The sequence below is a fragment of the Aotus nancymaae genome, unplaced genomic scaffold (assembly GCF_030222135.1).
Source record: "Aotus nancymaae isolate 86718 unplaced genomic scaffold, 86718_ANA_hifiasm-v0.15.2.pri h1tg000006l, whole genome shotgun sequence".
Lineage (NCBI taxonomy): Eukaryota > Metazoa > Chordata > Mammalia > Primates > Aotidae > Aotus > Aotus nancymaae.
Window position 1 is genome coordinate 13,279,411 of NW_026988417.1, and position 13,595 is coordinate 13,293,005.

The 13,595-nt window shown below is 39.8% G+C and overlaps 1 long non-coding RNA gene across 1 annotated transcript in view; it reads left to right on the top strand.

Annotated features, from left to right (window-relative positions):
- Positions 1-2,986: 2,986 nt before the first annotated feature.
- LOC105730938 (uncharacterized) overlaps positions 2,987-13,595 on the top strand; it is a 36,485-nt gene continuing 25,876 nt past the window's right edge. Inside the window, exon 1 of the long non-coding RNA XR_001110605.3 lies at positions 2,987-3,214. This is a non-coding gene — a long non-coding RNA (uncharacterized LOC105730938). The remainder of the gene's footprint in view (positions 3,215-13,595) is intronic.

Consider the following 13,595-nt stretch of genomic DNA (forward strand, 5'->3'; position numbering starts at 1 on the left):
GGGTGAATATCACTATTACCTTCCTACCCGTGTACCAAAAACATTATTTCATACACATAGTTGCTTTAGGAATCCAGGCCAACAACAGGTTTTTAAAAAATGCTGTTTGGAGTCCAGGTGTGTTGGGAGCTCTAAAAGCAAAAGCCAGACTGAAAACACTCAGCATTCTGAGAGAGAGAGAGTTAGAAATAAACACTTACGTCATCCCTTTATTCCCCGCATTGATGCAGTCCAGACGGATGATGGCCTAGCATTTTGGATTTGTCTGCTTTCCTCATTAATTCTCCTCTCAATTCTGCTTTTATTATCTACAATGACAATGACACACTATCCCTAGGCTGCTTCTAAAGTCATCTAACTGTCACTAGAGCAATAAAGACTTGCATCTTTTTGCACAGTAAACAAATTAAAGTGCTCCTGGTATCTGAACATCTTGATTAAAGCATCGTTGTCATTCTTATGATTACTACTATTCTTTGCAAACCTACTGTGTGCAAAGCATAGACAGTGGCTTTACATAAAATATTTCACTTAATGGTTGCAACAATGCTTTAAAGCCGAGGGTCATTCATCCAACACACAGAAGAGGAAAGGAGTCTGAGCGTGCTAAAGCACACGTCCATAATCAAAGTCTATTTCTCAGCCAGACCTGCACATGCATATCAAGCTTCACCCACCTGATTTAATTCCAGACTGTTTTCAACTACTTCCCTTTCAAAGGCTTTTTCTTCTCCCTGAGATTTCTGTTCACCTTTGCTTTCTCTACTCAGAGCATGTCTTCAAAATCTTGCAAGGAAACAATCACTCTTTGTTTTTTGTCTTTCTAATCTCTAAAGTCACAGATTCTCGTTGCTGCAGGAGGCCTTGGAGATTATTTTCTCTGGATGTTTCCAATCTTGAGTCCCCAAATAGTCGACTTCCAGCTGTTTTCAATATTCAGAAATATCTAGTTAAATCACAGCACTGTTTGGTTTGTACAACTCAAATATAAAGTTAAACAATTATTATTTGATGAGTATAATTTGTCTATTAGAGAGAAATCTTCACAAGATTTGGCCCATGGTGGGGTAAATGGAGAAGTAAAAAAAATTACAAAAAAAAGTTTTTAGTGAAAACTCTCAGAAATAACACCAGTTTGGGCTTGTGTGCTCTTTTATTGATGACTCAACTGATGTCCACTGGGAGGAAAAGTGAACATAGAGTAAGGTTTACCGTGAATACAAATTGAGCTTAAGTCGTCCAACTATTCTTTCTAGAGAGTGGCAGAACAATCATTCATGGAGAATTCATTGTTGCTTCAAATTGAATAGCACTGACTGTTAAAAGTTTCTGTTTTTTTGTAGTTTTTACCCTTTTGTTCAAGTTCTCTGGAGCTTCACACAATGGTTCTCATTACTATTACAAGCGATGCCTTTCAGGGATGGGGATGTGAGAGTGATGGGCTCACTGTCAGGTATGCTGACATCAGGAAAGAGGTTGTGGCTGTCTTCACACAGACCATAGCTGATAAGTCAATTGTTTTCCTTAATAAGGTCTATGAGTCATGTGCAGTGGCTCATGCCTCCCTACTCTGTGGGAGGTTGAGATGGGAGGATTGCTTGAGCATAGAAGTTTGAGACCAGCATGGGCAGCATAGTAAGACCCCATCTCTTAAAAAAAAAAAATTTAGTCAGGTGTGGTGGTGTGCGTTGGTGGTCCCAGCTGCTTTGGAGGATGAGGCTGGGGGGAATTCCTTGAGCCCAGGAGGTTGAGGCTGCCATAAGCCACGTTTGTGCCACTGCACTCCAGCCTGAATGATAGAGTGAGACCCTGTCTCAAAAAACTGAAAACAAACACACATACACACACAAACAACTCTCATGAATCTCTGTCATTTGATGCTGCTGCTTCTGCCACATGTCTCAGAGCTTTACAGATATACTTAATTACCTGAACTTCTGCCTGTGTCCTGGGTTCCTCCTTTCTAGAATATTCTCTGTCCTACTCTCTTCCCCAGATTCGCTTCCTTTCGAAGCTTTCTACCACATAAAATGACTGGATAAATTCCTCTAATACCTGCTTCCATTGTACCTTGAGTGTTTTCTTGTATATAATATTCAATTATTATTAACCATTTATTTCTCTCTCTTCTTACTAGGACTATGTGTTCCTAGTGGCCAGGAATGATATTTTACTCTCTTAGCCTCAAGGTCTAGTGCTTGACTGAGAAACATAATGGGTTTCTAGTGAGATGAATGACTGGATAAATGAATGAATACATTTGCAATAACAAAATTTTAACCTCCTTGTCTTTTCCTTCATTTACTGATGTGGAGCTCTGCGTCACATTGCAAAGGCCCTTCCCGTGTCTTGTCCAAGCCCATGCATCAACTTGACTTATGTTCGCTTCATTATCATGGCAATAAGAAGTGGGGAGTTTAGAAGGAAGAGAAATGGGATGAGGGAGGGAGGAACAGAGAGGAAGCAGCCAGGAAGAGATAATCACACCAGAATAAAAAAGTTTATTTCATTGATGAGGAAACTGAGACTGAGAAAGGAATGTGACTTGTGTAACTCACACAGGAGAGACCAGAACCTGGTTTTCTGGCTGCCGACCCTACGCCTTTCCACTGTATCATGAATATTTCAGCAAATGCATCTGCCACACACAGATGAAAACATACTGGTTCATTTCCAAAGACAGCAACCTCATTGTCAGGGTCATGGGTTGAAATTTAAAGAATTATTCCTGATTTAAACACAGCCTCTCACTTGGAGCAATGACTTAGGCTAATTTTGCAGGCGGCATGTTTTCCTTTGAGATTTCTCACCCGATCTGTTCCCCATCTCCTAGATTGCATAAGGGTAATGATGAATTCCGTGACTGGATCCCAACTTCCTGAGGCTCAAAATAATCACTGTTCTGTTTTCCACGGGAGATGAAGATATATATTAGGATTTTAACATGCTTTGAATATCCACTTTCAGAACAGGAGACATCCGCAGCAGGTGGGGCTTGCAAATGATATTTCTAATCAGATGTTCATCCAGAAAGTAATTAACTTTAGGAAAGTAAAGGCCCTAGAGCCTTCTGAAAAGATTTCCTTACTCTCAACTCTCCCTGAGCATTGCTTGATCTTTGCCTCCCCCTGAGGTGCAGAGCCCAGAGGGAAGATGAGAAGCAAGTCCTGGTGATAAGGATGCGGATCACATTTGGGTGACTCAGAGCTGTGCGGTAAGAAGCCTTTCTTCCACCTGTCCTCTCACCACCCCAACCCCAGAGCCCTCAAAGTTGTGTTTTCTCATGTTTGTGAATTGCTCAGAGCTCTGCCAGGCTTTTCAGTTTTATCTGGCCTTCTGCCTTGGCTGCCTTGCCTCTCCTTTTAGGAAATTCAAGGGAGGAGAAATGAATAATCTGTTTCTGAAGCCTGAGAGACATGAGTCTCAGCCCTGGGTCGCCCCTTCCTACCTGGGTAGCTGTGGGCAAGCTGCAGCCTCTTTCCGAGTCTCCGTTTCTTACGGATGACCTGGGTTATGAGAGGACCATGGAGACAGCCCACCGAAAAAGTCCTAAGAAAGCACTCAGCTTGCTGCCTGCTTCCTAGAGGTTTCTCAGCAGAGTGTTCATATTATGCTCTAGCTCCATCCTGTCTCTTTGTGATAAAACCAAGTCTGGATAGAGCTTGGCTAGTGTGTTAGTTTCCTGGGGCAGCTGTAACAAAGTACCATAAAGTGGGCATCTTAAGACAACAAAAATGAAATGTCTCACAGTGCTCAAGGCCAGAGGTCCTAAATCAAGGCATTGGCAGGGCCACGCTCCCTCTGAAACTTGTAGGAGAGCTTTTCCTTACCTCTTTTTAGCTTCTGGTGGTTTGCCAGCAATCTTTGGCATTCCTGGGTTTGCAGCTGCTTAACTCCAATCTCTGCTCTCGTTGTCACATGGAGATCTCCCCGAGTGTCTGTCTTCACATGGCCGTCTTCTTATAAGGGCACTAAGAATGACCTTATCTTAACTAATTATATCTGCAACAGCCCGACTTCCAAAAATGGTTGCATCTGAGGTATTGGGGATTAGGACCGCAACATATTTTTATTGTGGGTGATGGGTACAGACACAATTTAACTTATACGAGGTAGATACTAAACTATATGTTAAAATATTTCAGTCTATTTAGTCAGTGTAAAATACAAACTTCTATCTTGATTAGATGTCAGTTGGGAAATGTATAATTCATTTTACTTCCTTCTTCTTTAGCCTACTTTTTCAGTCTTTCTCCTCCATTCCAAGCCTCCTAGCCATTATTTTCATTATCTGATCCACTGTTCGCCCAGCAGTCAGTATTCTCTCCCTAACATCTTCTCCGTTCTAGAACAATCATCTGTCTAGATCAGTTGTCTTTTTCTTCCTCGGATGAAGGTCAAACTCACCTTCACACAAATTATCTTTCAGGACCTGCCCCTCATTTACCTGTGGGGTGACTAACTGTCCCAGTTTGTCCTGGAATGCCCTGGTATTAGCATTCAAATGTTTGCACCCTGAGAAATCCTGTCCTGGACAAGCCGGTTTTCACCCTGTTACTTTTCTACATGTTTCTCTGGCTACTAAAGATTTAGCTTCGTTTTGCGACATGTGTGTTGTATTGGCATTAGCTGTTTGCTCATTGTGCTCTGCTGCTCAATTACACGTTTCTTAAGGGATTTATATCCAGACAAATCTGGGTTTGAATTTCAAGTCTTGTGGCCTTAATCAATGTATACATTATTGATGTCCATCAAAGTCAACAGAAGCAAAAGAGACATAAAACTATATATCCTTTGGTTGTAGTGAGGGTAAATTAGATATGGCAAAAGGGACATAAAACTATATATCCTTTGGTTGTAGTGAGGGTAAATTAGATATGATGAATAAACCACCTGGCAGAGTGCCTGACAGATACTAAGGTATTGCAGAAATGGTAGATGGTTTTTCACTGGTGGGTATGTGTGTATACTCCAGCACACCTGTGTTCAGTAAGTGCTTTTGAATGAAACTCAAAGCTCCAGAGCTCAAATCTCTTGAGCAATGATCTTTCTATCTTGTCATTTTCTTTCTCTGACTTAAAAATAAATCTATTCTTTCAGAGGTTAGCTTTACTAAAAATTTGGTTCAAAGCCTTGCGAAGTAATGTAGGATATGACAGGTGTATTTCCTATAGATCTTTTACTACTGGAATTTTCCATGTGTCAATAATTTCCTACCCTCCAGTAGATTTTGATCTTGCCAGATTCCTTGCCTGGTCCATGAAGGGAAAACAGAAAATGGAAAGACCTTGAACTCCTTCTTGTACTCCAGTTCTCATGCACTCAAAATACAAACTCATTTAAAGTGAGTGTGGCATCATCAGCTGAAAGTTGAGAGTAATTTAAAGGCTTTTCTTCTCTATCAGCTCCCCGAGCCCCTCCAAACAGAAACATTTTAAACTGATGCCTCTCGAGAGTTCTGTGTATGGGGTGCTGAGAATGAATGAGATTTTCTCCCACCCCAGAGGGGAACAGGAAAAATTCTGATTGTGGTCAACTGTCTTCAGCTTCTGGTTTTCCCTAAGATCCTCATTGTGGGGCCACTTGTTCTTTGTATCTAGTGGGTATTTGATGTCATGGTGAGATTAATAATTCACAGAGTCTGGGCAGTAGTTTTCCACTGAGGGCTACGTGCAGACAAAAGCTGAGTGCTGGCAAAAGCCCGAGGGCTCCTGACAAGGTCGGATGCCTTGTGCTTCAGCAAGTGCTCAGAATGCCCAGTAACCCCTTCCTTGCTGAAAATGACACATAGAAAGGCAGGGATTTTTGAAGGACTTTTAGCTTTACTGGCTGCGGTTAAAATAAGTTCAATTAAATAGACCTCAATAGAGATGACAAAAGAACAACAACAGAGATAAAATGTAAATAAAATTTTAATTATCAGTTCCAAATAATAATTTGAGAGGGGTTATCAAATCATGCATCATTAATTGTTATAGATGATGAGAAGTTTAGGGGAATAGGAGGTGTGATCTATGACTCTTATTATTACTAGTGCTTATTTTGATTATTTCTAACTACCACTTCTTTGAGTTCCAGGAATTCTGCATTGCATATGATATCTCCTCTGATTTTTACACTAATTCTTTGAGACAGACAACGTTATTCCCATCTAGGAAATACAAAAAACTGGCTGATACAGTCAAGAAGGCATTTCAAAGGCCACAAAGGTGGTAAGAGGTGGAGCCAGTGTTTGACCCTAGAGTGATATATCTTTGGATATACATCCCCACTTTCTATATGTGCTATATCACCTTCCAGTAATAATTAAAAATTAATGGTCATGAAAAAGGTTCTTAGCATTTTGCAGGGATTTAAGAGTTTTGCAACCACTTATATCCCTTTCTGCTTGCTTCTCATAGCAGCCCTGGGCAGGAACAGGTTGGGGATGACTACCTCCAACAGGCAAATGCAGAACTTGGAAGGAGGTTAAGTGATTCCCAACCCCACTAATTAGTGATCAAGATGCTCCTAGAACTCAAGACTTCTGACTCCACCACTAGAGCATTGTATTTTGTGTTTTAGAGAACAGAAGGGCTTACATCAGTGGTAGCTGCCATTTTTGGTTCCAAACTGAGCCAAAGGAGATGAGACTGGAGACAGGTCTGAACTCAGTATTCTATCTTTGCTGATCTCTAAATCTACCTTGCTAAGCCCAGGTGGCTTCCTGGGTAGAAGGGCTCTTATCAGACTTCTAATGGCCATGATGAAGTCTGTCATCTTTTGTTCCTGTCCATTTTCAAACTCTGGTTATCCAGCCTCCTGGTGATACTATGATCTCAAAAACCTTTTCATACATTCCTTTTCTACTTTAATCCCCCAGAATCAGGTTCTGTTCTTCGTAGCTGAGAACTCTGACTGACAAAACATTTCACCAGCACTGTATGCAAAGCAGCCACAGTGCTGCTATGTAGACTGTCTTCAAGTAACCCTGGTTCCTACCCATTCCTTTTTCTTAAAACCATAGATTGTGTGAACCGCATGTTCATACTTTTGCTAATCTATCATCTCCACCATGTTTTATTGAACAATTTCATGCAATTGCCTGATACATGATTCTTAGAACTCCTAAGGGGCTGCTTTTAGATTCACTCCAGGAAGGAAAGAAAAGCCTAATGAATATGGAGAAGGAGAATGACAGTTGTAAAATAACTTCAGCTGGTCAGGATTTCCTTAGCCAGTGCACTGACTTTTTCTCCTTCCTTTTCTCTTGCTATTTTCGCCACCATCTACTTTCTCCTTCTTTTCTTTTTATTACCATTTTCATTTTAACTTTCTCCAAGTAGAAGAAAAATGAGAGATATTTGGATCTCCTGGAATCTAAACATCAATTTGAGCCTCTTTTGCTATGAACGTGTTCTACATTATTTACCATGCTAATGCACAATTACCTTATTTAATCTTTGCAAGTCTTTAGAGGGCAAGATTATTATGTTCTTGTTACTGAGCAAGGAGAGGGAGTCTAAACTGAAGTTTGAGGCATAATGGGACTTGTTCATAGCAGGGTGGCTCCTAAGCAACCCTCTCTTCTTTTCCATGAGGTTGCCAGCCTCAATTAAGGGGCAGCACAACACAGGCATTAGAACAACAGACAAGGAAATACAAAGCTTTTGGGGTACTTGCTCTGCTACTTACCTACCAACCGTGTATCCTGAACAAGTTACTCAAACACTTCACATCATAAGCAACACCATGGGAGTTCAGGAATGGGAGTGCAGGAGTGTGCAGGTTGGACACTCAGTGGAAGATAAATAGAATTAGCATTTTTCTTGAAATGTTTCTTTTGCCCTACATTCAGTTTGCTTCCCTACATTGTGCATCTTGAGATATCTCTGGAAGGCATGTGATCTAGCTTTCTTTACCAGCAAGAAGATGTCTGAGTCTCTGAGGGCTACTGCCACCAGATATATTCTCCTAGTCTCTTCACTTAGGAAAGATGTGCTGCCAAAGCAGAGTCTTGTCTTTTGTTTTTTTTTTTTTAAAGCTCAAGTTACCCATGGCTGTTTCTATCTGATCACATTTACTACTTAGAACAAAATCAGATGGGGACTGGAGTAGAGCACATTTATAATTGTAATCCTTAATTTTGCCTATAATTGATGAGGTCTGGGAAGTTAAGAATCACATTTCTGCCCCAGGAAAATGATTGAATACATTGTTGGGCTTTCAAATAGATTGCATGAGGCTCTAATGCATTGGGCAAAGTTGGGATAAATTCTTGGTTCGGCTACTTACTTTTAGGCCAGATTATTTAACCATTCTACGTCTCAGCTTCTTCTTTCAATTTGAGGATAATAATTCTAGAACCTTATTCTTGGAAATGGAATGGTTGTAAAGATTAAACAAGAAGATCTCTGTTAAGCAGTTAGCTCTGTGTCTGACTCAGAGAGAACCTTCAGTTAATGTTCACCATTATTACGTTCAGTACCTAAGACACAGTAGTTGATGATAAACAGCAGTCATATTTCTCACTGTTTGGTTGTAAGGTGGCATAAGTCATAGGTACGGTGCCCTAATACTTTTTCTTCAGAGAAAAATTGGCAAATCTGCTCCTCAGAGTCAGGCTTCTATTTTAAGGGACTCAACTGGCAAAAATAAGAGTTTTATATGCTACCTTCACTAAAAAATATAAAATCTACCTTTGTGTTCTCAACGTAAAAAATGTTGAGAAGTAGGCAAAGCTTTTTTTTTTTCTTTTTACTTTTTCAAAATGACTTGACTAGTGCTATAGAAGTGGAAGAGAGTGGATAAAGGACAGGAGGAGGTGAGCTTTTTTTTTTAAACAGAGTCTCACTCTGTGGCCCAGGCTGGAATGCAGTGGTGTGATCTCGGCTCACTGCAACCTCCACCTCCCAGGTTCAAGTGATTCTCGTGCCTCAGCCTCCCGAGTAGCTGCAATTACAGATGCCCACCACCACGCCCAGATAATTTTTGTATTTTTGGTAGAGATGGGGTTTCACCATGTTGGCCAGTCTGGTCTTGAACTCCTGACCTTAAGTGATTCTCCCGCCTCCACCTCTCAAAGTGCTGGAATTACAGGCGTGAGCCACCACACCCGGCTTTCTAATCATTTCAAAACTCAACAGCTTTGCGTGCGTAAGATTCCTTGGCTAAACTGCATGCTATATAGAGATACAAATTGTGATTAGAATTATCTTTGTTTTTCACATGCATATTATTCCTATGTACTATGTAAGGTGTCTTTTTACCTATCCATACTGTGTTTTTTGTTGTTGTTGTTTGTTTTGTTTTGTTTTGAGACTTGCCATTTTGCCACACTGGCCTTGAATTCCTGGGCTCAAGTGACCCTCCCACCTCGGCCTCCCAAAGTGCTGAGATTACATGTGTGAGCCTCTACCTCCAGCTCATACTGTTTTATTTTCAGTTTCTCCCAGTTCATGCCTCTGTACTTTTGTCCATGCTGTTTTCTCTGCCAGGAAAACATTTATCTGGCTGTTTAAGTCATCTCTCAACACTATGCTGAAATGTCACATCCTCTGGAAGGGGGCTGCTGGCACCCAAGGAAGGCTGGTTGATCCCTTGAGATTTCTCAGACTGGAAGCAAGACTACCCCTGGCACACCGGCTAGAGATTAGCCAGTACTCAGATAATCGGGCACAGCCAGGACAAACAACAGCATCGGTACTCTCAGAAAAAAGCTATTTGGATAGTTTAAGGTGTTCACTTGGCGAAACTGTCTTGATCCTATCTATAAGGATATTAAACTTTTGTTGTTTTGGGCTTCGTATTACAAGGAACAGATGTGTGCTGTTTGCAAAAAGAACAGCCAGGGCTTGGCTTTTGGTTTGCACTACCTGTCAGTTGAAAGAAAACTAAATTTCACTTTCTCATTTCATTTTTTTTGAGACAGAGTCTCACTCTGCAGCCCAGGCTGGAGCGCAATGGTGCCATCTCAGCTCACTGCAACCTCCGCCTCCCAGATTCAAGTGATTCTCCTGCCTCAGCCTCCCAAGTAACTGGGATTACACATTTACTACTTACTTAGAACAAAATCAGATGGGGACTGGAGTAGAGCACATTTATAATTGTAATCCTTAATTTGTATGCAAATTAAGCACCCACCATCACACCCAGCTAATTTTTGTATTTTTAGTAGAGACGAAGTTTCACCAGGTTGGCCAGGCTGATGTCGAGCTCCTGACCTCAGGTGATCCACCTGCCTCAGCCTCCTAAAGTGCTGGGATTACAGGCATGAGCCACCATGCCCAACCAACTTTCTAATTTTTTTAAAAGGGATATAATGATAACTATTTGAAGGTCTGACATGAGATCAACTATGATAATGTATTTCAAGTATCAAGCATGCCTCTGGGATCCAGTAGACACTCACTAAATAGTAGTTATCATAAAGTACTCTGTCCTTACAGGACATTCTGGGGTGCCTTTCCAAGAAATGGCAGTTCACTTCTCATTAAACAGACATGAAAACCTCTTTGTACAAAGTGGTCCTTGATGTATCTCATCATAGAAACAGCCTAACTGCATGTGTTACTCCGTCTTTTTGGAAATGATAGCTTTGCCAACTACAAGGATCATATTCATGAAAAATATCATTGGTAATTATTGTTGCTGGTGAAATCAAGATATAATAAAATATGTGGGTTTATGGGTAGACAATTAAAATGACATTATAGGTATTTTTAAAAAGCAAATAAATGTTATAAAGGACATTTAATTTCAAAACACAGCTGATTCATCAAGATTAAAATCTTGCTTTTTTTCACTACAGACAGTGCTGTTATCACAATTATATTGATGAGGAACCAGGCTTAGAGAGGTAAAGAGTAAGCTGCATTTCTTATTTCGTTTCCCTTCAGGACTTTTTAATTAATTTATTTATTTTATTTATTTATTATCTTTAAAGAGACATGGTTTTGTTCTGTTGCCCAGGCTGGAGTACAGTAGCATGGTCATAGCTCACTGATACCTCGAACTTACTGGCTTAAGCTCCCCTCCTGCCTCAGCTTCCTGAGTAGCTGGGAATATAGGCTGATCCCTGGCTAATTTTTTATGTGTCATCATACCTGCTAATTTTTTAGTTTTGTAGAGATGGAGCTTCACTATGTTGCATGGCATTTATTAGTAGTAGTTTGGGTGAACAATTTGAATGATTCTTTTGGCATTCTTTACTGTTTATTTTTGTTATGAATTCTCCAAGAAATCAGCCTTAAGTTTGGTTGTTATTTTATTAGTACCGTGACCAGGTACATCATACTTCTGGAAAACACATGCAAGGTACAAGAGTGGGAGGGAAATCATAGTAGCACTTCCTTTCTTTCTTTTTTTTTTTTAATGACTGTTCTATTTTAAACTAATTTGGGACTTAGAGAACAATTATAAAAAGAGTATAAACTGTTATTTTATATCCCGTGTCCCATTTCCTCTAAAGTCAACAATATTAACTTCTTACTGACTGTAGTGCACTTATCAAAACCAGGAAATTTACATTGGTACATACTATTACTAAATTATAGGTTTTTTCAAAATTCACCAATTCTCCTTCTCCTTTTCCTCCTCCTCCTCCTCCTCCTCCTCCTCCTCCTCCTCCTCCTTCCTTTTCCTCTTCAAGACAAGTTCTTGTTCTGTTGAACAGGCTGGAGTGTAGTGGCATGATTATAGCTCACTTTGGTTTCAAACTCCTGGGCTCAATCAATCTTCTTGCTTCAGCCACTGGAGTAGCTGGGATTACAGGTACGAGCCACTGCTCCTAGTAATTTTTTTTTTTTTAATATTCCAATTCAAGATCCTACATTGCATTTCATTGTTATTTCTCCCTAGTCACCTTCAGTCTATAACAGTTTGTCAATCTTTCCTTGTCTTTCATGACCTTGACACTTTCTAAAGAGTAATGATCAGTTATTTTTGTAGAATGCCCCAAGATTTCGGTTTGGGCAACATTTTCTTATTTTTGAAATAAGGCTATGTATTTTTTTTCCAAGAATGCCACAGAAATAACTTGGTGGCAGCCTTCTCAGTATATGATATCTAGGGCTTCATGATGTTGACATTTCTTATGTGATGCTTACCTCGGTCACTTGATTACGCTTGTGTCTGCCAAGTTTCTCCACTGTAAAGTTAGTGTCTTTCCCTTTGATGTTGATAAATATCTTAGGTGAGATACTTAGAGATTATGCAAATCTCATTTCTTTTCTAACTCCCATACTTTAATTTGTGGATCATGTCTATATCATTTATTCTTGTGGCATTTGCCTACTGAGATTCTAGATTCCTTCTTTCCTTCTGTATTTATTAATTGGAGTTCTATGACCTCTTCTACTTGATTTGCATATTTATTTTATTTCATTTAATCATATCTGTAGAGTGTATTTGTGCAATTGTGTGGGTTAAAATCCAACACACTACCATTATTTGTTATGTACAAGTAGCATTCACACTCCACAGTGGCCTTGGCTGGATTTGAAATTGCACTGGGAAAGAGGAGTGGAGATGCAGATGCAGACTAAGCTCAAGACCTCAGCCTTCCCCTCCAACATGAATTGAAATAATTATATTTATATCAGCGTATTGAGTTCTCATGTGGATATGGAGATAGAGCATAAAAAATGTGAGAGAGAGAAAGAGAAGGAGAGAGACAGAGAGAAAAAAAAAAGGGCTGTATGAAACCAGGTAGGAGAGAGAACAGAGTAGCTCTTTCTAGAACTGCTTCCTGAGTAGATGCAGGCACCAGCAACCTGTTATGCTATTCTTGAGTAAGCAGAATGAGAAGTTACCTATTTATCTTGAGAAAGAGTACCTATACTTTTAGGAAACTTGGTTACATTTTAAAAAATACAATAATTGAACATTCTTCTGTAATGAAATTTATCTCTGACCAAATAGAACTCTTAGATATTTTGTCTTATTTCAAAATATCTATTTACATTTTAACATAGGGCTAGTCAGCAACATTGACTGAATCTTTTGTGAGACTTCAAGGGAGGGATTGAAAGAAGTAGGAGACATGCAATGTTCTGGAAAGACTTATGTGTTATCTGGAATAATGAGCAGGGAAAACTCTCCAAATAACTCAAATGCTGAATTAGAAATCAGAAATTCAAATTCTAGTTTTGAGTTATTATCCTGGGGGCTTAATATCCTTATCTGAAAAATGAGGCTGTTGTATTTGATGGTCTCTGAAATCCCTCTCTTTCAATACTCATATTCTGCGCTTTTCTCTGTAATATGTTTGTTTAATGTTGGTTTAGTGGGTGTGTTGTATTTATTTATAAGGAATGCCTAGAGAGTTTAAAGCATTTTAGCCTCAGGGTCTATGAACTAGAAGTGCCCCAAAGAGGATGAACGAATGCAAGCTGTCAGGATTTGCAAAGCTTTGAAAGGCTCTGGGAATTCCTGAAGACAAATACACCAAGCCCTTCTGCACTTGATGTTTCTGTGTAATTGTTCGAATTCAGTTCTGCTGGGCACATATGTTAGAGAGTTTGGTTTTAAGCCTAGCATATGGTGGCTTTGGAATAAAGTTTGAATTCTTTCTAAAATCCTTGGCTTGTGCATTTTCCTAGTTCTGGCAAATGACA